The sequence below is a fragment of the Syngnathoides biaculeatus genome, chromosome 20 (assembly GCF_019802595.1).
Source record: "Syngnathoides biaculeatus isolate LvHL_M chromosome 20, ASM1980259v1, whole genome shotgun sequence".
NCBI classification, from domain to species: Eukaryota; Metazoa; Chordata; class Actinopteri; order Syngnathiformes; family Syngnathidae; genus Syngnathoides; species Syngnathoides biaculeatus.
In genome coordinates, this window is record NC_084659.1 from 10,777,069 (window position 1) to 10,802,567 (window position 25,499).

The 25,499-nt window shown below is 41.8% G+C and overlaps 1 protein-coding gene across 21 annotated transcripts in view; it reads right to left on the reverse strand.

Moving 5' to 3' along the window:
• Positions 1-25,499, reverse strand: part of large1 (LARGE xylosyl- and glucuronyltransferase 1) — a 193,164-nt gene that overhangs the window by 144,287 nt on the left and 23,378 nt on the right. For all 21 annotated transcript variants that reach the window (XM_061806397.1, XM_061806393.1, XM_061806392.1 and 18 more), the window contains one exon: positions 16,167-16,262. The gene's annotated coding sequence lies outside the window, so the exon portion shown is untranslated. The remainder of the gene's footprint in view (positions 1-16,166; positions 16,263-25,499) is intronic.

Sequence of the window (25,499 nt, forward strand, 5' to 3'; positions counted from 1 at the left end):
GGAGGGCTCAAGGAGAAATTCAGTTCGTAGCGGTTTACTGCCGCATTTGCACTCTCTTTTCGTCTCGGGGTGGCATCTTGCAACGAGCAAATTAGAATACTTGCAAATGGTTTTCTGTTGCGATTACATTTGTTATGCATGACAGAATCATCCCGGGGCATTGCTCTCAGTCGCTCACCCAAAAAACCCCCACCCCACCCCACCGCCTTTTTTTGTCGTCTTATAGTCGATAACGAGTTGATGACAAGTCTTTTCCTTCAGACTTTCTGCACCCAGCTGTGAAGACCATAATAATCCTCCTCTAATATTACTTTTGCCTCGGGTTTCGTCCTAATTAGCTTAACGCGATCACGCCGGTCTCTGCGGTGATCCATTTGGAAGATTATCATTTTATATTTCTTCGAGGTGTGAGCTGAGGCTTGTTTAATAGAGGCAAAGGCTAAATATTTAAAAGGAGAGATATGTTTTAGGGAGCTTGTTTGCCTTTTGACATCAGGTCACACTCCTTGACATGTATAAAACATCTTTTGCCGACAACTGTCAAAATGACAAGGAAAAATAAATCAATGTCTACTTCAACAAATTCCATGGAAATACATCTAGTACTATAGTTTCTTTGGTGATAATGTAAAAATAAGCGCTTCCCCTTGGGGAAACGTGGACATAAACAGGATATTTCATAAATGAACATTTACAATATTTAACATCATAAAAATGAGCGCTAAAAGTGCACGGCTCGTCGTGTGAATGTCGCATTTCACCCCCGTAGAGTCGTGAGGCAAGGTGACCTCGGCAAAAATATTTGCAGCTCGGAACAACATGTCAGCCCCGTTTATTACCGATGTCACCGTAAAAGCTAAATATAATGCAAAACGGAACCGCAAAAGGAGTCTGGGAGACAAGTCGACGCCGCGCTAATTTGCCTCGTCTTGCCCACTTTAAGACGGGGGTGATGCATTTTCAGGTGGATTCCAAGTTGATCGACTGCCGAGGACAGGTGCTACTATTGTTAAGTAATTATTAAATGATTGGCTATAATGAGGTTTTCTTGGAGGGTGGATTACCGTTCTGGCAAAACAAAAAAAACAGCCTCATTAGACAGCCTGAAAGCCAAACACGCATCTAAAAAATACCCAGAATCATATACTGTAATTTTCAGCCTATAAGCCGCGACTTTTTTTTTTTTTTATATACGCTTTCAATCCAGCAGTTTATGCGGTGATGAGGTGAATTTGTGCATTTTTTTCTAATGGCCGCAAGTGGGGACTCGACCGGAAAAGGTAAGTGAGAAAACATGAAAAAAAACGGAGAAAACGGTGGAAAACATGTGCCGAGGAAGTGACTTTTACCAGAATGTTTTTTTTTTTTCTTTTTTTTTTTTTTTAAACCGGCCCTATTCATGCTACAGTATTGTTACGTTCAGCTAATTTAAGGTATTAAAAATCTGTGTACCGTCTTTCTTTGTTAATATGTCGTGTTTCAATGTGGGCACTTGCGGCTTTTACACAGGTGCGGATTATGTATGTACCAAATGGTATTTCCTTTACAATTGTACTTGGTGAGCCTTATAACCAGGTGCGCTCTGTAGCTGGAAATTATGGTACTTTTATTTTATCTTTATGACGTCGAAGTCAACAAGATTTGTGATTTAGTTTCTCTGCTCCTCTGCTTTTAAGATGCCCAAAACACCTCCCTTCTTGGAGGGGGGAGGCAAACAAATGTAACATTCCTGCTCAACCGAAAAGCACTTAACGTGAGACATAACTACACAACAGCATGTAAAAGTAAAACCTTGCAGTGGAATCCTAAAAAAATAAGGGGCGAGCCGGTTGAAGTACTTCCAAATCAGACTGAGTGCTGCCCACGGAGCGGCCGACTCAAGGTACAAATATTTCATGAATCCAGAAAGTTGACTTTTGAAAACTTCCACAATACACTGAATAACGGGATTAAAAATACACCAGTTTGCACTCTCAGATGCAATCATAAATAACATTTCGCACCAAGCGTGCTTTTTCTGTACTGCTTGACGGAGTGTCAATTGTGGCGTAATCGCAGCTAGTAAAGGGTGTTGAAGAATCTCTACTTGTGATGTTGTGGGGTCAAAGTATTTGCGTTGTTTTATAGCGAGTCATCATCCTTTGATGCTAAAGCTTCCCATTCATTTTAATATTTTGTTATTTGTTTTGGAATCATTTCAAGTACCGTATTTTCCGCACTATAAGGCGCACCGCTTTATAGGGTCCACCTCCAATGAATGGCATATTTTAAAATGTTTTCCATATACAAGGCGCACCCGATAAGGCGCATAGAATAGATGCTACAGTGGAGGCTGGAGTTACGTTATGCATCCATTAGGTGGAGCACTAAAGGCTCAATATTGATCCATACATAAGGCGCAACGGATTATAAAGCTTGCTGTCGGCTTTTGAGAAAATTAAAGGCTTTTAGGTGCGCCTTCTAGTGCGGAAAATACAGTATTTCTGAGCAGCACTATGGAAGTAAATATGTGCCACCAGGATTTGAATTTGAAATGCCACAGAAAAAGGGATTTCAATTAGAAGTGACCACATTTTCAATAGTTGTATTTAAATGTAACTTTTCAATGTTAACAATACAACTGGGTACAAGTCGCTGTCTAAAATTTGCTTTCTGAAATTCAACCGGCTACAATTCGCTGTCTAAAATTTACTGTCTGTGCCACCAGGCAGGGTTACTTCAGGGTCAGAAGCGAACAGTCAGCCAATCGCAGTTGTGCTTTCTTCGTCACGTGACGTCACATATACTAAGAAAGCGTAACTGGATTGGCTGGCTGTTTGGTTCTGACCTGAAGTAACCCTGCCTGGTGGCACAGACGGTGAATTTTAGACACTGAAGTGTAGCCGGTTGAATTTCTGACGGCGAATTGTAGCCAGTTGAACTAACATTGAAAAATTACACTGAAATAGAACAATTGAAAATGTGATCACTGTCCATTTCGAATTCAAATCCTGTTTTCTGCAGGATTTCAAATTCAAATCCTGGTGGCACATATTTACTTCCATCCAGCACTTAGTTTTCAGCTGTGGCTAAAAGCGGGTAAAGCTTTTACTTGTGGCATTGTCATGCTTTCATGTGAGTCGACACATCATAACATCATGAAACCAAATCTCATGATGCTAAGTGAAAGCGGCTTCTGACTTGTTTGTAGTTTAATTTCCCCATTAGTGATCCCAAAAAGGCCATTTTCTCAAAAGACAAGCGGCAGCTGAATCCTGACGTGCCCTCTCCGGTGTAAACACACCGTCTGTCAAAAACATGTTGAACAGAAAATACAACTTTTCCTGCTGACTCTGCTCATGATAATGTTTTTCAAAAGGAAAAAAAAATTAAAAAAATAAATAAAACATTAACCATTGTGCTTACACTAACACACACACCCCCCCTCCCCCCAGCTCCATTGAGCGTAACCCTGAAATTCATTACAGGTTTTGCATGCTTTATGCAATTCCTGGTCAAAAAGCCGAATTGAAGCTGAATTTAAGTGTTGCGGTCTGTTAACTGAAGTCCCCAAATAACGCACATCTGCAGGGAAATGAAAAATCCTGGCAGTAGAGACGACCTTTCGGATTACGCCTGCCTCACCTATTGCCCCCAAGCAAGTGTACTGTAACACTCAACAGATGTTCATATAGTACTACAGATACTACTGATCGGATCGATGCATGTATACGTGTGTATGTTGAGTAGTTCTCTTCCATAACAGCTGTGCTTATGCAGGATCCCATTAGCAAAAATGGGCATGTAGCTATATACCTAGCTAAAATGTTTTTCCACTCCTTGAGAGCGGCATTGAAAATAGTTGTGTGGTCAAGTGGTAATTTAAATCCAACACGAGACCACAATACGACTGGCTAAAGTTTGTATTTGTAAACAGCGCACAGACACACACAGACACACACAGACACACACACACACACAGACACACACACACACACCCACACACACACCTAAGCAATTTGGACCCTAATGGCAGCCCTTTTGCGGCCAATTTAAGCTTTGTTCGCTTAATTAAAATTAAATGGGTCTCCAGTAAAACCACGTGCACTTTAAACCACCTGACTGAGATTGCCTGAACGACGTATTGGTTCCATAACAAGTGGTCGGAAAGGGGATCGTTTTGGAACGCCGGCCCCTCATTTGCACTCATGAATATGCATGCAAATGAGGCGGTAATAAATAAAGCCCGAAATGTGCCAAGGAAACAGTACACACAAGCGCAGAGTTTTAAGGGAACCAATAAAGCTGGGTGTATTAAGTGCCATAATTAGTCACGATTTTGCTTGGGAATGCGGTGTATTTGTTGAAAAATATTTTTGCTTCCTTATACTTATGTAATGGAAATTTATAATTTTCTGTAAAACAACAACAAGAGAGGAAGTGTGGTACTGCATGCGCAAGTCTGGTGTGGCAGAGAAATATGTTCGAATAGTACAGGACATGTATGAGGGCAGCAGAACAACGGTGAGGTGTGCCATTGCTGTGTCAGAAGAATTTAAGGTGGAGGTGGGACCGCATCAGGGACCTGCGCTGAGCCCCTTCCTGTTTACAGTAGTAATGGATAGGCTGACAGATGGGGTTAGACTGGAATTCCCTTGGAATATGATGTTCGCAGATATTGTGATATGCAGTGAAAGCTGGGAGCAGGCGGAGGAACAATTAGAAAGATGGAGGCACGCACTGGAAAGGAGAGGAATGAAGATTAGCCGAAGTAAAACTGAATATATGAGAGGGGTTGAGGGGTAAGAGTGAGGCTACAGGGAGAAGAGATAGCGAGGGTAGATCACTTCAAACACTTTGGGTCAACAATACAGAGCAACGGAGAGGAAGACCAAACAAAAAACAAAACGTTGTCCAGTAATGTAATGAAATTAACTAAGGCTCCTCTTCTTAGAATAACGTTAGCATTTTGGTTGATGGTCTGCTTAAACCTGAGCAAATTCAGGTGCCGCTGTTGATTTCTGATGGATTCGAATGATCACACGGCCAATAAGTCAGCCGTTGGGCAGAATACTGAAAAAGCTCGATGATTTCAAGAATTACTGGCACCATTTACCTTCGCGCCGTTCTCCTTCGCCTTGGTTGCGCTGTCAATCATAAGCAAAGGGTATAAACAACACTTCTGGCGACCCACTTGCGTGTGACAACATCTCGGCATCGGCGCCACACGCGGCGGCGAAACCCTGCCCTATTTCAATCACTCGCGGCTTACCTTCACTGACATGGGTGACAAAACCCAGCAGGCTTGCAGGAGGGGACAAAACACGCCGTAATGGATTCACTACACTCACCTCGGGGACAGCTGTGATAAATACCGTGTGGCCTGAATGCGGCGTGCTGCGGGATACAGCTCATTCCGCGCAGCCAAAGACGTATAGCGGGAAATGACACGCATTGTATATCTCACTGAATGGCTAATGACACGCTGCACATGCCGCGGCCTCGGCGGGGAAGCAAAACTAATAGAGGCTCGCTCGGGAAGGCGATTCGAAATCCTCGCGTGTGTGAACCGCTCAGTCCGGTTGTTATGAAAGTCCAGTGCCTTGCTGGAATCATTTCCCACATGCCTCTCACATCCTGAGGAACTTTAATTATCGTTTTTTAGATTCTATTATTCAGAAGTAGACACGGACAAAGAGTTACCGTAATTTCTCGAGTATAATGCGTTCCGAAGTATAATGCGCACCCCCGAAGTTGACCTAAAAATAAATCGGGAAAACACTTCTACCAATGTACAACACGCACCATCAATTTGCTGCTAGCCATATGCTCAAAATATTAGGAATTATCTCTATTTTTATTTTGCTAGTTTGTACTCGTATAGTTTCTCAAAAAATTGTCCGTACAACAATCATTAATAATGATGCAGCTGTAATATGCGTCTCGGAACGGGCCACAGGACACGCTCGTCCTGGTCCCTGTAATTGTCAGAACAGAATCCCACAACCAACTAAAATAAATGCTCAACGATAGCATAACATTTCAGAAATATTGTTAACAACACATATTACGGTCTTAAATAAATAACCAATTTAACACTGTTTAACTTTTTTTTTACATTAAATATTTGTGCATAAAAGAAGTTTATCCTTTGCATTACACATCCTTGGCCGAGACTTCAAAAGAAGCATCTGACCCATCTCCAATCTGAAAAATATCCATCATAGCTACCTTTGGTGTATCACTGTCAAAGTCATCATTGATGAATTGGTCCAGTTCTGGTGCTTCCCGCGATCCATAAACAGTGATGCCATCTTGTCATCCTCTATGACATCCATGGCGTTTGTGAGGAAACATTTTTTGAATCCTAAGAGTCTTGGTTCCCTTTATTTATTATTCCCTTTACTTATTATTGTCAGCGCTTTGATGGGAAGGTCCACCTTGCTAACTGCGGAGCCTCTTGCCCCCGTTCGGCTGCAATCTGTCCCAGCTCTTCATAGCGTCATGTCATGATCAAAACGAAAGCTCAAACTACGTAGAAATGAGCGTAATGGGTTTAGGTTTTTAAAAAAGCGAGCATTTTAATTGTGCGCGCTTTCCCTTTTTTTGAAATGAAAACGACGTAGTTTCAGCTCACGTGGTTTTGCCGCGTCATGGTGTAACATTTCTTTTAAAGGCGGCTGCACGACTAGCCATTGTCGACATCTTTTGTCTTCGTTTAAGTTGAAACAAACTCACAGGCAGTTGTTTCTGATGTTTGGTGCAGTGGCAACAACTATGCTACGCTAACGATTGTAAAATGCAAAAATTCTCCCACCCGCCCCCTCCGAGGAGGTCAGAGTTCACGTTGGTGGTGCACATTACTGTAATATCTATAAATGTGTAACATAAGAGATTGAATATCATGTCAAAATTTATATGTATACCCTTTTTTAACCACTATGTACAGTATACGACTATACAATGTGATTGTATTTTTTATTTTTCATCCATACTTAAATATAATGTGCTCTATTGACTTTTTGAAAATATTCTGGGGAAAAAATTGCACATTATTTGAGAAATGACGGTAACTCTCGAGTTCTGATCTCTATTGCTAAGCAAAACAGCAGCACCACACAGCTATTATATTTTAGCTATGCAAATGACAAGTGCTGGATGTTGCTCATGCACCTGATGACGGAAGCCTCGCTGTTTTAATGTTCAGATAGAATCAATAATTGGAAAAGTTAAAAGCCCCCTCCAATTGAAAAAAGACAAAGCAGAGATTATTTACTTGGCAACAAAGAGGATTAGCGTCATAAGCACCTTGTTTCACAGACTATGAAAGACAAAAAAAAAAAAAAAGCACAAGTTTGTAATCTTGCCGCGCGAGCACGCCTTGGTCATACCTTAATCTACCAGATAAATAGCGCAATTACCAAAACTGCGTTTTTTAAATAATCTATAACACCCTAAAATGTCAAATGTTCCATTTTCCTCACGTCCCATGATGATTCATACTGCTCAATATCAGAGGGCAACGTGATTACAGGGAATATAGTGAACGTTTTTCTGTCAGAAGCACTTAAAGCACCTCCAGCAGAGTTTTAGCAATATCTATATATTTGATGGTCGTCGTCCCCCCACCACCATCAGACAGTATGCGAGCGCCTGTGTGTAAGTGCATGCAACAAAAGTGTGAAATAGTCGTGAGTGTCGCTGTGACCTGCTACGTATCCCATGGTAACGTGCAAGAATGAAAAGCTTTCTTCCTGGCCTGCTCAGATCCTGACAACCAGGAAGCATCCAATCCATGTACGTACAACCCCTCCCCATCAGCCTCACTGCAGGCTGCCGCAAAAATCTGGCGCCGACGTGGCACGGTGGAGCAGGAACTAACCACGGTGCCTTTTTACATTCAGAGGACTTTTTTTTACCTTTACCATTCGTGCACAGTATGTCATACTTGTGATGTGATTATTTTATATTCATAAGGTTCGGTATTACAGAACAAGTTAAAAAAAAACTGTAAAAAGCAAAATATATGGGTTTTACCAGAATTTGAGCATTTTTTTTTTGGGGGGGTGGGTGGCAATTTTTTTTTGTTTGATTATGTTCCTGGTAATTGTTAAAAATGGCTTTAATCAGATATAATTTGAATATAGCAATAATGCTCACTGTTACCTTTCACCGCAAGTGTGTACTCTTGGGCAAAAACTATAACTATCATTGATGTTCAACCCTGTTGTAATTAAAGTGATATTAAATTAGCATTCACATCAATTTAATTTTAAAAGATTTACTGACCAAGGCTTTTTTTTTTAACGTGGCTGAATATAATTCACAGAGTTGAAGCAAAGAGAGCAAAATATATTACATAAACAAAAGCTCAAAGTGTATTATTTATGGCCACGGTAGATGAATATAATTAAGTTTATTACATGATTTCCTGAAAATAAAAGAAATTGTCAATTAAAAAGATGTTTCCTAAAATGTGGCCGCATTCTGGAATATTTCAGTTAAGAAAACTGCAGATGCTATTATTTTATGAATAAATTCAACCCTGTTACTGTAATTAAAGTGATATTAAAATTAAATTAACATTCACAAATTTTACTTTAATTTTAAGATTTACTGACCATTTTTTTTTACATGGCTGAATATAATTCACAGAGTTGAAGCAAAGAGAGCAAAATATATAATTAAAGTGATATTAAAATAGAATTAGCATGTACATCAATTTTACTTGAATTTTAAAAGATTTACTCTTTTTTTTACATGGCTAAATATAATTATTAGGGTTGCAGAAAAGAGCAAAACATATATAAACAAAACCTCATGAAGTGTATTATTTATGGCCGTGCTAGATGAATATAATGAAGATTTTATTACATGATTTCCTGAAAATAAAATAAATTGTCAACTCAAAAGATGTTTCCTAAAATGTGCTCGCATTCTGGAATATTTCAGTTAAGAAAGCGATAAAGGTGAGCTTTTATTTATAGAAGTTAGTCCTGAGTTTTGGAAATAGAAAAAAAATGTCAATGTGCCGCTTTGTTTAACTATAGTAATCTTTTAAAAGTATATATTGAAAAATCTTCACTCTTCGATCTGCACTTTTCCTTGTCCAGTGTGCATTTTGGGGGCGCGGCTTACCAAACTCGGGGGAAACAAATGTAAAATAAGACTGCATCAAAGAAAGCTCGCAAGTGACAGTTGAGTTTGGTTCAAGTTTAAGTGGGCGCTTTCAGGGGATCTCATATTCAAGGAGCCCCTCTCGAGTACGTCCTTTAGGCGAAATGAACCTGCCACTTGAAGCTCACATCTGTTTTAATTCGAAGGAATAAATCATCCTCCGGTTGTGCGCGAACAATGTAGCAGCGAGAGAGGATTGAGTAAGTGGATGAGGCGCTACTAGACGGAGATAAGGCCTTCTTAATAAAAAGTGGTGGGTTCAAACGGGGGTCAGGGCCAGTCGCCGCCGCCGCTCGAGCCAGGAGAACTAGGCCGAGTGTTGTTAATTGTCACGAGCGGTCGGGCCCGTTCACGTCATGTTTGCCGTTTCCGAGTGCAAAATACCTGCTGTTCCCTGCTCGTGTGCGCCTCGCTGCCTTATTTGGAGGTTAACGTCCAGATGTCGGCGTTTTCTACACTCTGTGGGTTTGACCCATTTGTTCATTTATTTAGTTTTTAACCGGCTTTGTTTTCCCGACCATCTGAATATAAACTGCAGAGTTGTGGACCGACCATGTATTTTTTTTTTTTTTTTTTCTTTATAATTGTCACGAGCAAGGCTGGACCACGACCAAGAGGGGCGTGGCCTAGCCACCACTCCGAGCGGTTTCATCTCTGACACCTGTCGCCGGTAACTGGCACTTGGCAGTTCATTGTGTATGCTTTCCCGCATCCAGGGTTACTCCGCCACTGCGCCATTATAACCCGGTCACGCTTTTGGTTATGCTCTTTAGTTGACTCCTAGTTATTGGACATTGTTTCTTGTGTTTTTGGATCCTGCCTTCTTGGACTGCGCTTTTGTGCACAACTTTCGTGAATAATAAAACCCACTGAACATCATGTCCTCATCTTGGAGTCCTGGATTTGGGACAGACCGTGCATCGTTTGTTCGTGACAATCTTTTTTTTTTAAATGTTTGGAGTTATATAAATTTTTGAAGAAATATGGTTTGTATGACACGGTTAGAATCCAGTCCATCCAGGGATCGACCAATCAGAGAACAGGGCTTGGTGTATAAGCTCGTTTTTATCTTATTGTGCTTCAGTTTTTTCCTGGAAGTTGCTCAATAATTTGTTCTACAGCCTTTAAGAATAAATTCTTTATGATCACTCCAGCCTGTTTTTCCGATTGAACCTCAAATTTTTTTCCCTGCTTCGAGGCACTTGGGGAATTTTGGTATTGGAAAAAAAAACCTAGCCAAATTTTTCCTTGTGAAGAAAATTAGACAATTTTCACTTCAGCTCCAGATCTTGAATGAATATATTGCACGTACAGCACGTGGTTTTATTATGCTTTAAGTCTTGTCTACGGGAATGCTTTCGTGCTGCTGCTTTGGTTAGCAACAGATAGTCTATAAAGTCAGTGATTGAATGTACAAACATTTGGATAAGAAAATTCTTAAGGGAAAGCGGGACCCCTACGCCTCCATGATTACATGCTGTATAATATTAGTCGAGAGCGTATTCCTTGCGATCTCCGGTGTTCCTTTGGAGCAATGACCACTAAAAATTCCCGTCGGGAAATTTGGGCTAGCTTTAATGTTCAATTCTATTCATCTCCAGCTCCTAGATGTGGTATCTGGGATGCGCTTGGCACGCTCTGCTGACTCACTTCCTCCTTCCCTGCCTGCTTCAATTACTGTGAGAGGAGAACATCTGCGGCAGCTTTTGCCAGCATTTGTGACTGTAATGGCATCATAGGTACAATTCATGCTCGCTCATTAAAATCCCCGCCGAAAAAGACCCACAGTCAACAGGACAGGATTTCAACATCCCCAGGACTGTTTTTCAGGCAAGGTACTGAATACAAGACAATATGTAGATATATATATACACTGATATAAATATTTAAAGACTAGCGATGGTGGGAGCTAGTGTGGCTAACCGCTATGGTCATCCGCGACAAGGTTATTTTTGGACTCGAACCCTTGCAGTGTCAACAACCGCATCTTGTGGGTATCCCCAAGACTCCAATTAGAAATTTGCTTCAACTACAGGCCTGAAATAAAATGAAGTGAGTGGGTTCTTGGATTGTTCAATTTCTATTCGCTGTGGGAAAAATGCAAAACACCAAAAGCGGTCTTAGTCATGCGGTCCTTGCACAAAAAGGGGAGACATAAGCATCGTCTTCAGACTACTGTTCCACTCAAGTACGGTAAATGGAATTTTTTTTTTTCAACCCATTTGAATCTACAATCACCCCACCCCCAAAAGAGCTAGTTTTATACGTGATGTGTCTTGTCCTAAGTGTTACCACATAGGTTTTGACAGAACAAAGTGGATTTCTTTGTCCCACTCAGACAAGACGCTTGGTAGAATTATTTCCCAAACCCCCCAACCCCCCCTCGCCCCCACGGACTGGTCATAGGTACATGATTGGCTGGCAGCCAAGTCCATCACGCATTTGTTTCCATGACCCCTCGCCCATCTTGGCATTCAATCTGCCATATTTTTTTTTTTCCTCCTCAGGAGCTTACCTCCATCTGTTTCCATCTTGTGCATCATTAGTTTGATGAGAGAGAGTTTACACTCAGAAACTTTTATTGCGAGGCGGCGGCGCGTCGCTTTTGTGGCATTTGCCCGCTCGCTTATTCAACGTTGCCAACTCGACAGCTTTATTGGTCATTGTTGTTATATCGCGACATATGTCATTTAGGACAGCACAGGGTTTGAAATACTTGCAAGAAAATATGTATATAATCCATATTTAATAGTTCAATTCAATAAAGTTTATATTTAATTATTTCTGATTATACATTAATGATTTCAATACTGCAAATGATAAAAGGAACACCGTGGCTTGCATTTCATGAGACCAGTCATTAATTTAAACATACTTTGGAATTAATTATTCCTTGAGAAACATCAAAGAACATAACATTTTATAAATTGCATTCTGTGACACACGGGAATTATGTAAATTCTAACATTTAAAAACTACTATGAAGTAATTAAATAGTGAAGCAAAGCGCAGAAGCTGGAATTTCTGCTGCACATGTCCATTTGACAACTATGAAGATATGAAATGTTAACGAAAACATACGATGTGCCATTCATTTGAATGCAAAAGATGATTTCAAAGCATGGAATGAATACATTTGTTTATTTTAGATTGGGATCGTTTCGTTTCAGTTGACGTCTACTTTTGGAGTGGGCTGATGGTCCGGTTGCCAGCCAATCACAAGGAACGTTCCGGATAGACAAACAACTACAGTATTCATAGTAACAGTCAATTAAAATCCTTCTAATCGGGGAGGCCCAGCCGAGAGTTGAACCTCAAAAGTGCGAGTCGGACGCGCTAGCCACTGTTCACCATATTGCCCAAGGAAATAATGCATGAGTAGATAATAAATATGGCGCATTTGATTTAAAAAACATGAAGGGGGAGAGGAAGCAAAAAAAAAAAAAAAAAAAAAGCAGGCCAGTTGTCAAGGGATTGAAAAGGCACAGGCCAGAGGAAGTTCAATCACATTCATATATTTTTTCAGAGCACGCATTCCAGATCAGAGATTCTCCCAGTGAGCGCCCCCTAGTGGTACAGTATTCAGTATGTGGCAAATTCCTTCCCAAAGATTGTTTGAGACTGTTGCATCAAACACTAAACATTCACCCTAAAACATGCAGTTTTTGTTCAAGTTCAAGATATTTGCACTTCATCTTTGTTTTTTTTTTTTAAACACTTATCTATGTCGTTCTTGCCTGAGGAAATTGAATAGGTCTATTTTCTGTCTACATGTGGTGATGTGCAGCTCGAATTCAAAATGTCCGCCACGTCAATGGTGCAACACAGACACGGGAGCCTGTCTAAGGTTTTTCACATTTATTATGAAGCAAAACTGACTTACCTGAAGAAAAACTATGCGGTTGATTTACATTCACAATGTGCAATTTTCGGTTTTAGGTTTATTTTGACTGGAACTTGCATTTGCAGTAACTCACATTTGAATAATGTACGGGTGTGCTCGTAGATATAAAGTTACGGGTGTGGTCAGTCATGCGCGCAGATATAAAGTTACAAGTGTGGTCCACCAGTCATGCCCGCAGATATAAAATTGCAAGTGTGTGTTCTGTTTCTAATTATGAGTTTAAGAGCGGAGGGGGGCGGTGTCAGGTAAACTAGGAAGTAGAAGTAGGCTGAGCAGCAACTTGTTAGAGACGGTCTGCTTCCGTGTTTGGAAAAAAATAAATAAATAAAATGTGCCGCAAGTGTTTTCACGTGAGCTGAGTGTGTACGACAAGTGCGCAATTGCGCAGTGGCGCAGCTTAGAGGGAACATCGGTCAAGACTACACAAAATAAGTGACGTCTTACAATATCTATGCATTTCTACTCGTAACAAATTTTACGTCCGTGATTTTTCGTGCACGACTGTGATTTGCGAGTGCGATGACGAGCAGGTGCATACGTGCCCGTCTAATCACAGTGACTGCATCTGGGAGAGGCAATTTTCAGTTTGAAGCCTGTTTTTTTTTTTTTTCTTTAATTGTCAAAATACAATCAATCAAACGATGGATCGTATCTTGGGTCACTCTTATCTCAAAGCCCCACTGTACAGTTCTTTTTGGTATTTGGGAGAGTACTTTTTTGAGGAGATACTTGTAGCCTACGTGCCCATCAAAATCAGTGACTGCGTATGGGAGAGGCAATTTTCAGTTTGAAGGCTGTCATTTTTTTGTCAAAACAACACAATCAACCAAATAATGGCTTGTATCTTGGGTCTGTCTTATCTCAAAGCCCCACTGAACAGTTTTTTGGTACTCGGGAGAGTACTTTTTTGAGGAGGTACTTGTAGCCTCTCTATGATCATGAAATGATCTGCGGATCCTCTGTGAAACAATCACGCCCACCGTTTTTGGTCTGAGCCCAGTTTTTATCTTGTCAGTGAACACGACTGGTATTGTTTGAAAGAAATGATAGCTAGCGCCAAACGTATATACGTGTTTGGCATGCGCTGACAGAAAAGGTTGATAGCCGAGCGCTGAAGCTCCATCCATCAAACCGCGAGGCTCATCAATCCGCGGCTAATGCTCCTCCACCCGGCCGCCGACGCTCGCCGAATCGCTTCCTCCGATAACGCTCCCACGCTCACCACATAGATGCAACTTGCGCACTTGTGAAATTTCCGAGCCGCCCGAAATGAATGCGACGATGAATCAGACACTCTGCGGGTTTCTGACGCTATTTCACTTCTAATCCCATCAGCGGCAAACCGTGAAAACATTTATTTCAATGCTGATGAAGAAACAGAAAAGTGATCTAGCGCTGTCGTTCTCAAAGCGTGGGATTTAAAAGAACCGCTGCCTAAGTACAGATCAGTGCTCTTTAACTTAATCTTTGCATTTAAAGTTTCAGAACACTTTTGAAACATTACACAGTCTAATATTCATGAAACTTGTATGTGCGGTGAAGAGGTGGTATTGGATTTCTATCATTTCACACAAGTGTGACTTTCTGAACACAAAAGATAAAAACTTCAACTTGGTCTCGGCTTGCGTTCGGTTGCATAAAAAGGCTTTTTGAACTGTGAACTGAAAAAAAACAAAGTTTTGTGGCTCTTGACAATTCATGCAAATTAAAGCGAAACCTTTTAAGATGTTTTCCAAAATGGAAAACAACACTGGGGGGTAAACAAGCTAGTGCAGTAAAAAAAAAAAAAAAAAAAAGTGGAAAATTATTTCTCTGCTGTTTATCTGTATTTTGAAGATGCAAGATATACTTAAAAGAGAATCCTCATATACCTAATTACTTATAGAACTAATATACACTATGTGTGATAGAATTCTAGTTTTTCTGTTCTCTGACTTGATGTGGGTCGGTGGACTGACGGCAAGGGAGGCTAATTTGCGACTTGTCAATTATTCAGGGGCGCGAGCCAAAGACAAAAACTATTTAACGGGACGGCCGCTCAACTGACTCGTGTCTTGACAGGTCGAAATCCCGCTGGGAAGAGGATCAGTCAGCGAAAATGTACAATGACGACGGCTGATGGAAGCCCGACTCAGCAAGTTTGAGTGGAAAAGGATATATATAGTGTATAAAAATAATAAAAAAAAAAAAAGGCATAAAGCAGCTCGGGGGAGGCGGATTCAAACACGCCGCTGTCAAATGTGGAGTGTTAAATAAAACCTTACGACTGTAATGTTTAGTTTTTATCTCTTTTTAAATTGCCGGCGTAATAACACTTCGTCAGAGTGGAGTTTAATTTAATCCGATGTGAAGTATTAGATCTTTTTGTCTTAGCGTTGCATTTATTTTTGGATGTGATCACGTCCGCGGGTGTTATTTATGCAGAAAATGGAGACCATAACACCATATTCCCTCAGTAATTATAACGGTAACAGTCAATTACTCATCAAACCCCAATATTGGAGCACGTGTTTGGGGAAAAAAGAAAATTATGGTCGTTTTAGAGAAAGAGGGGAGGCCCACTACAGTGATCAAAATGGGTTTGGGAGTGACTCATCATAGGAAATTGATGAATAACAATGAAGTCATCACAACACTACAAAATGGCATTTAGTGCTGTCTCTGAAGAACCCGTAATATGTATATATATATATATTTTTTTTTTTTTTTTTTAAAGGAGACATAAGGAAACTCAATCTCTGTCAAAAAAAACTTGGGTGACCCCCCACAAAAATGTCTCTCATCTGCTATTATTCCTAAAAATGCTAGTAGTTCTTTTCATCTTACTTGAAGGATATAAATTATTTAGTGTCAATATGTAACCGTCAATGTAACCAGAGCAAAATTACAAGCGGAGCATCCCGAGGCTCCATTCTAGGGCCTCTTTTGTTTAACATCTGCAGGATTCCAATTGCTCAGATAATAAATGAATAATTCATGATACAACTTACAATTGCAATACAGTGCAATTTAAACTAGGGTAAATATGCCTTTGACTGCAGCACATTTTGGATTTTTTGTTGCCCCAAACTGCCCACTAAATTCACACACAACTTCCACCACCTACCTCGGTTTGGCTTGAACTCGCAGCCACTGGGCCCAGTTTCCTGTCCTGTTGCTTTAGCTCTTGCAAGCCTCAAAACGTAACTATGAATAAAAGAACCTGAGAAAAAAATAGTGACAAATGAATTAGATTTTAGTAATTCGGCAGAGAAAACACTTTGCTAAATTAGCACAAAAACGCTACAACTTTGCATTCACTGTCATCAGATATTAACAAGTTTTACCCTTTTCCACTTGATTAGCGATTAAAAATGCTAAAATATTAATCTACTCTTAAGAATGATTATGAATGTCAAAAGATAAAATCCAAATCTTCTTTGTATTTATAACTTCATGTATTATAGGTTAGCTTACACTCGAATGCCCAACTAAATAATTGATCGCAAAGGTTTTACGTTTGCATTTTTTAATTGTGAAACAAGTACACACGACTTCTTCTTGAAGATGATCAAATTATCACCATCGATTTCTTCATTTTTAATCGCGTGTCTTTCAGGATGAGCTGCCACGCAGGATTGCTGGAGAAGGGAAAGACTTCTCATGCTCAACCGGAGGTGTGCAACAATTGACCCGGCACCAGCTGTCACATCCCATAATATCTGTTGTGTTATCCCGGCAACAGCCCCTGACAGGAAGGTGTGGATCGTTGAGAGCGAAATGTAATGTGTGTGCAGTCATAGCCCGCAGAGGCCACATATGGCCGCCTGTCTCCCCGAGGTGTTGCCGGGCGCACGGCTACAGAGCAGAATAGATTGTTTTCGGGTTGCTTTTTTTTTTTTTTTTTTGTTGGTTATTCTGCTTTGTCTGCGAGGGCAGGCGCATCGCATACTAAATCACAAAGTGTATTACTGAAGTCGGCGCGGTCCCCACAGAAGCAATTACACAGCGAGTCCTGTTTAATTTCATACAGTCGGGAGTCGGCTTGCCGCGGCGTCGGAGCACCGGTCGCTGGCCGGGCTTCCGACTCGAAACAGCAGACAGACAGTCAAAAGATACGGAAAAAAATATCGACGTTTAGCTTGAAAAATTGTATGTTCACTCCTCCTTAACTAACTGTGCACTGTCGACGACAGTAACAAGTGCCTAAAGTATTTTCAGATGGAGACTTTTTAAATTCAGGTTGGCTTGTACTCGCAGTTGAGAAAAACAACGCACACACACACACTTAAAGCACACACCAGTTTGTCCATACCAGTGTGCAACCAGAAAGCGCTTTAAAGGTCAAGTGTCATGCCTATAAACTATTTTAAATAGGTATTGTAATGGAAAATACACATAACATTATTCACTTCAATGTCTATAAGAAAAATTAATATGAGCGGAGAGCGAGTCATCCATGCGCCAAGTTGCGGAAGTCTCATTCGACAATCAAGTGGGAGCCATATTGGCTGCATCTTCTGTCCGTGACATCACACCGGGACATTCGCCATTGAAAACAGGCTGTGCCACCAACTAGGGGAGGCCGACAACATAGATATTCGAATTTTTCCGACGCCCCTTCTGACACGGAAGCTCTTTTCGGAGAGAAAATCTTGCAACAGAGTGAATAAACAACGGCGCCCACGAGCAACGACGACGCTGCCGCCGCGGCCAAACCGCCACCCCGTCCGATGCACCCGCAGCCCAGCGTCGCGACGAGCCACCCCCCCGTCCGCCGATCACGGCTTCGACCAGGGTGGCACATCGACACATTTAGCACCCCTGATTTATGGATTACGCCCCCCCCCCTTCCCCAACTTTTTTTTTTTTTTTTTTTTTTTTTAGTAGCTGTATACACACCTACCTGTCATTTGGAACCCACGAAGCTCTCATCCTTTGCACCAGTGCAATCAATTTTTCACGACGAGCCGAGTCTTTCGGAAAAGTATAAAGAGCGAATCCACCCTCCCGAGTGTTCAAGCAATATACAGCAATACAACGAGCCGACATTTTGGCTAACGCGAAGGAACGAAGAGCTATCTTCCCGCAGGTAAATCTAACAGAAACGGAACTATACGAGCCTGCCTGAGTGCGCTACTGCCCTTAACGTCACTTCCTGGTTCTTCTTGAAAACAAATTCCTCGAGAGGATTTCCGTGGTGGGAGTTACAAAAGGCCATCTGCGTCAAAATCATGTTTTGTGATGAAAAAACACATGAATCCATAACGGCTGCTAAAAATCATCCATTTCATGACTGTGGACCTTTAAAATGTGGCTGTGAATGTCCAGTGAAATATTTAAAATGACTTTCATTCACATTCACTCTCACAATTTCCATTTCTTAATTCATACACGATGTAGTCACACACTACAGTTACCTTAATTTACACAAGTGTACCAAAGTACAGGAGTCCTGTCGCTTGACATAATGATACAACAAAAAGAGCCCCCAGTCAATCACACGATATTCATCAAAACCAATGGAGAGGATGGAGCCCACTGGGTCGACTTATTGCGTTTTGATTAAAATGCTGTCAGATTGCGTTTGGAGGCCTGCGGGGCCGGGCAGTGTAAACTGTCAAAGCGAAGGTGAGGATGGTGACGAGGTGGTGGTGGGGGGGGGGGGGGTTCAAGCAATGTCAGCAGCTCCACAAATGAGATCTGAAGAGGTCCTCGCGACAGTGCAGATGAAGTGACGGCCTTCCCGCCGAGAGCTTTCTGGGGGCCTCCAGGAGAACGCAAACTCTTGAATTTGCATTTGACATTTTCACGAATTCGCCGGATGGATTCCATCTTGCGCTGATGAAAATGCCAAATACTGTAGTTGCAGATCATCCAGAACTTCTTGTTCTATTTGGAAATGTCGGACCAGGTCAGCACCGACTGCCGGAGAAAAATTCCTTGCTTTTTTTTACACACTTGGGTATTAAAGGTGATTCTGATTATTAGAACAACTATGTAGATTCCACGTCAACTGATTGTTATACTGTACATAACAGAGATGCACAAGTACCAGTATTTGCATAAGTACAGACAAGGTGTCATAAAAGTCACAACAGGCTTTTATTTCTTTATAATTCCAAATAACATTGAAACAGACGTAAGGCCATCAGTATTTGGCATCTTTGGCTTTGTAGTTTTTGTAAAAATGTCATTCCTTTCCCCATGGTTTGCTAATTGACACTGGAGTAGCTGCAAAACTTCAACCCTGGCAATGACAGGTTTTTCAGACCCTGACTGTAGTCCAGCGACAGTTTGGGAAGTTTGGCTAGTTTCTCGAAACGGGATCCGTTCGTGACAAACCCCGCAGCTGGCGGCCTGCTACTACCACGAGCTGTTAAAAAACGAACTCTTAGCACAGGCGTTCGGGCAAAAATGACCAGACTGATGTTTATTTAAACAGCGTGTGTGCATGGATGAATATCGTTCTGGGCAAACAAATGTCATACAACAGACAAACTAGAAGAATTTGTCACGCTGCTTTGATGGAAACGGCTTGGAAAACAAAAATTAACATTTCACTCAAACAGATGTCTATAAATAGTAGAATCAGAGACACTGAAAAATGTGTCGTGATTGCGTACGTTTTTTTCCACAGCTGTTAGCCAATTATCAAGTTAACTTTATTTAGCAGCAGGAGTCTGATCTTGCGTAGCGCGCAAATTATTCATTTCTAAATCCCAATACGTGAAAACCGCGCTACGCCGTAAACAAAAGCAAGCACGACAACAAATGTTACCAAGACTGTGAAATGCCGGGAAGAACATCCTGGGGCTTAAGGATTAAACAAATGAGAGGCAAGCTCAAAAAAAGTGTTCACAGAGTGAAGGTTAAAGTAGCATCGCTCTCATGAGATATGAGGCAAAGGGGGGGGGGGGACAATGGAACTAATTAGACTCGCAACTAATGAGGGTACAAGACACAGGTGGACAGGCAGCCGATTGGCTGGAACACAGAGGAAACGGGCCATGGCTGACCACACAAAGGTCCACCAGCAGGGAATTGACTGGCTAATCTCTCCTTGTCCTAACTTTTTTTTTTGTTTTTGAGGGGGTGGGGGGGGTTGCGCATCCACCTCTGGCAGTACAACCCTTTCGGCTTGTTTAACAATGGGGCTTTTCCACCTGACCTATTGTGCCGGATTGCATCAAAATGAGGCAGACGAAGGCAGGTCGCTCAGAGCAAAAACTATCGGCCCTTTCATGCCGCCGGGAAAATACGACATTTTCCCAAGACGGCACCGAAATCGAACAGCGGTCCGGAGCCAGTTCTGAAATTTTTATACTTCTGAGGTAGTATCACGTAGAAGTTGGGAAATCGCTTCGGAGTCTTCAAGCGTAAAGCATTTTGTTTAGAGAGATGATTTTTGGGGCAGCACGGTGGATCAGCTACAAAAGCATTGGCCTCACAGTTCTGACGACCCGGGTTTGATCCCAGCCCTGCCTGTGTGGCGTTTGTATGTTATCCCGGTGCATGCCTAGGTTTTCTCCGGGCACTCAGGTTTCCTCTCACATCCCAAAAACATGCAACATTAATTGGAGACTCTAAATTGCCACTAGGTGTGATTGTGAGTGCGGCTGTTTGTCTCTATGTGCCCTGCGATCGGCTGGCGACCAGTTCAGGGGGTAACCCACCTCCCTGCCTGTTGACAGCCGTGATAGGCTTCAGTACTCTTCGAAACCCTTGTGAGGATAAGTGGCTTAGAAAATGGATGGATGGGATGGATAGTTGATTTTTGCCGAATGTAAATGATTATGCAGACAAACTGTTTATCTGGAGCCTGCATTTATTTTTATTAGGTAAATTTTCCAAAAAAGTGTAACAACAAGCATATACTTTGTTCGCTTATTGGCAACGTTCGTGTACATTATTTGACTTATTTCCACCTCTGCGAATTCTAAAAGGAACATCAAGTGAGTGGACAAAGTCAACGTGGAAGTTCTTCAGCTTCTGAGATAATATCACAACCTTCAGCGTCAATGAAAAATGAGACTGTAAATATATCACACTCATACTGTACTCTAGTTAAAAAAATAAATAAATAAAAAAAAAAGATAGTCCAATGCAATCAGGACCGTGGCAAAATAACAACTGTACTTCACAAGGTATCAATAATCAACATGTCATCTGATTACGAACTTCCAAGCGTGCCCTTAAGACAATTTGCATCGCCACCACCGGTAATCCAGAGTGAGCTTGACAGCAAGTCTTGCTTGTTTGGTCCTCTGCGAATCTTTGCTGAGTGGGCTGGCACAGCCACCGCCTCTGCTTGCCAAGAACACAAAAGCACGAGGCGCCGCTAAGCCTCCACAGTCTCGCTGTTATTACGAGTGCAAACGAGCAGCCGGCAGACAGAGGCGCTTGTTACAGGTGTCAAAAGCAGCGGGTCGAAAAACACTTGTGCCACTCGTGGCCACAGATTGGACAGAAAAATAACAGTGACCTTTGCAATCTTTGTTTTGCTTGCCCCCCCCCCACACCCCCACACCCCCTCATTCGCTTTGTATTGATGGAACAACTCAGAAAACTGATGGGCGTTCTTTTGTTCGCGTGGCCCACTTTGTATTATAAACATAGGATTGTGATAAACGTATTCAATAGAAAAGGACCATACCGATAGTTCCAACTTCTGATTAAAGTCAGCCATGCCATATTTTTGGATATTAGTGAAAGATTATCTATGGACAATGAATCTATGCGCAAGGCATGTTACGAGTGATTTTTATTTTTCCTTTCTGAAAAGTTTGGAAAACTCTCATGACGGCAAAAGTGATGAAGATGATTATAGATTATATAACTATAGGATAAATCGGTCAGGGTAAAGACTACACATTCCGATAAGTCAGAATTTTAGCCATTTTGTGGCGAGTAACCAAATTTCAACAAGAACATAACAGGCCAATTAATATGTTTATCCATCCATCCATCCATTATGTACTGCTTTTCCGGGTCAGGTCGCGGGGGAAGTAGCTTCAGCAGGGATACCCAGACTTCCCTTTCCCCGGCCACTTCTTCCGGAGGGATCCCGAGGAGTTCCCAAGTCAGCCGAGAGACATAGTCCCTCCAGTGTGTCCTGGGTCGTCCCCACGGTCTCTTTCCAGTGGGACATGCCCGGAACACCTCACCAGGGAGGCGTCCGGATCAGATGGCCCAGCCACCTCATCTGGTTCCTCTCAATGCGGAGGAGCAACGGCTTGACACTGAGCCCCTCCCAAATGACCGAGCTTCTCACCCTATCTCTAAGGGAGAGCACAGACACCCAGCGAAGGAAACTCATTTCGGCCGCTTGAATCCGCGATCTTGTTCTTTGGGTCACGACCCACAGCTCGTGCCTACAAGGGTAGGAACGTAGATCGACAGGTAAATTGAGAGCTTCTCCTTTCGACTTAGCTCCCTCTTCACCACAATGGACCGATACAAAGTCCGGTTTAGAGATATAAATATAAAATAATACAAATCCTCACAGGACGAGGTGACAGAACTAGAAACTAATTACCCCATCACTGTACACATCACTTCAGAACGTCGACAGGGTAAACATTATTATTAATACGCAATTGTAGTGTAAGATAACCTTAATGAGTCTTACAAAGGGGAAAGCCGCATCCTTTCAGCAGCAGTTGTGGCAAGATAATAATAGGTGATAAAAACAGTGTGCAAGACAAAAATCACATCTTCTTACATGTACTTCTTTGACGCATCTCTGAAGTACATTGCACAAAGTAGAAATAAAAACTATAGCCCATACATAAACTATCCAATTCAATCATCAGCAACGTTATTTTAGTTGTTTGCAAAATAGAGTACTGTCTTTTCATTTTATGTTTGAGATCTGATTAATATGTTTGAAGAGACTGGCGTAATATTTTTGTTTTTCTTAATATAATTGGCAACGGTGAATTAATCCAGAGACAAATATTTTTGATGACAGCACGTCAAAAAAAAAAAAAAAAAAACTCGTGCTGTACTGGCACTTTGATTCAGGCTGCAACCGTGTCCGCCATTCCAAGGTGGACGACAAACATCGAAGCCATAATTTATTAACGATTATGACTGTCACACGGGAAATTGTCTTGACAAACCTTTGGAAAATACGGAAAGCCACACCAATTTGGACAAACACAAAAAAGAAAATGGTATCACACGTGTACTCCACTTTAGAGTTCAATGAAAAGAAGTGTCACCACCAATCACAATGAAGGTGAAACTAAATTACGACCACAAGTGTTAAACAAGAATATGTATTCCGGAGACGTTTGTTGGGGAAGGTGACAAGGGGAGGGGGGGAGGGATTAGAAATTGAGACTGATGAAACCCGCTCCAGTGCGCATGGAGCCGACAGTGGGGGGGCTGGGGGGGTGGGGGGGTGTGGGGTGTCTTTGGAAGAAGGTCGGGCCACCTCATTACGCTGATGGAGTTCGCATTATTTCAGTGTCACATCCAGACTGGAGGATTCAGAAAGTGCATTATTTGCCTTGGTCTCCGCTGATCAGCGCCATTCGTCAATGGCGCCGCACCCCCGCACGCATCATTTATTTCAATTATGATCACCCCCGATGGTGTCACACAGGTTCACGTCTTCTTGTGCTCCATTTACGAGCTAATGTTTGCCCCCCGCCGCCACCCCAAAAAAACATAACTTATAATGCATGAAAACTGTAATTTGATTTCTTTTGTTTGTTTGTTTTGCATCAGAGTTCCCACTACAGTCATTGATGTTTGCCTTTACTGTCCTCATCAAAACTGCGAAACATTTTAGTAATGTAACAGTGAAGAAAATAAGTATTTGAACACCCTGCTATATTGCAAGTTCTCCCACTTAGAAATCATGGAAGGGCCTGAAATTTTCATCGTAGGTCACAATGTATGATTTTTTTAACGATTTATTTGTGTGATACAGCTGCAAAAAAGTATTTGAACACCTGTCTATCAGCCAGAATTCTGACCCTCAAAGACCTGTTAGTCCGCCTTTAAAAGTCAATCATTTCGACTCAAACTTGTAACATGGCCAAGACCAAAGAGCTGTCCAAAGACACCAGAGACATTTGTACATCTCCACAGGGCTGGAAAGGGAGACGGAGAAATTGCCAAGCAGCTTGGTGAAAAAAGGTACATTGTTGGAGCAATCATGAGAAAATGGAAGAAGCTAAACATGATGGTCAATCTCAAATCGGAGTGGAGCCCCATGCAAGATATCACCTTGTGGGGTCTCAATGATCCTTATAAAGGTGAGGAATCAGCCCAGAACTACACGACAGGACTTGGTCAATGACCACTGTTTCCAAGGTGACTGTTGGTAATACACTAAGACGTCACGGTTTGAAAGTCTTGACAGTTTGAAATGTCAAGGCCAGTCTTAGGTTTGCCAATGACCATTTGGATGATACAGAGGAGAAAGTTTTGTGGTCAGATGAGACCAAAAAGGAACTTTCTTTCATAATTCCACTAACCGTGTTTGGAGGAAGACGAATGATGAGTTCCATCCCAAGAACACCATCCCTACTGTGAAGCATGGGGGTGGTAGCATCATGCTTTGGGGGTGTTTTTCTGCACATGGGACGGGACGACTGCACTGTATTAAGGAGAGGATGACCGCGGCCATGTATTGTGAGATTTTGGGGAACAACCTCTTTCCCTCAGTCAGAGCATTGAAGATGGGTCGTGGCCGGGTCTTCCAAGATGACAATGACCCGAAGCACACAGTCCGGAAAACCAAGGAGTGGATCCGGAAGAAGCACATCAAGATTCTGGCGTGGCCTAGCCAGTCTCCAGACCTAAATTCAATCAAAAATCTTTGGAGGGAGCTGAAACTCCGTGTTTCTCAGCAACAGCCCAGAAACCCTGTCGGATCTAGAGAAGATCTGTGTGGAGGAGTGGTCCAAAATCCCTCCTGCAGTGTGTGCAAACCTGGTGAACAACTACAGGAAATGTTTGCCCTCTGTAATTTCAAACAAAGGCTACTGTACCAAATATTAAAATTGATTTTCTCAGGTGTTCAAATACTTATTTGCAGCTGTATCACACAAATCGTGGGGGAAAAAAAAAAATATCCTACATCGTGATTTCTGGATTTTTGTTTTGACATTATCTATCTCACAGTGGACATGCACCAACGATAAAAAAAATTCCGACCCCTCCAAGATTTCTAAGGGGGAGAACATGCAATATAGCTGGGTGTTCAAATACTTATTTTCTTCACTGTATAACAGTAATATAGGAAAATAATGGAACACAAACGCTGACAAAAGCAAAAGTGATGTTTCTGTCTAAAAATGAGGTTGGTAAGTGAGTTGGTAGTCGGGCGCCTTTAATGGAGGTGAGCACGAGTCCAATTCGTTCCATGCCCAAGTGTCCTGTGGTGCATCATTTGATAGAGTGATTCTGTGACATTATGCCCCGTGCTGCGCTAGCTTTCTGC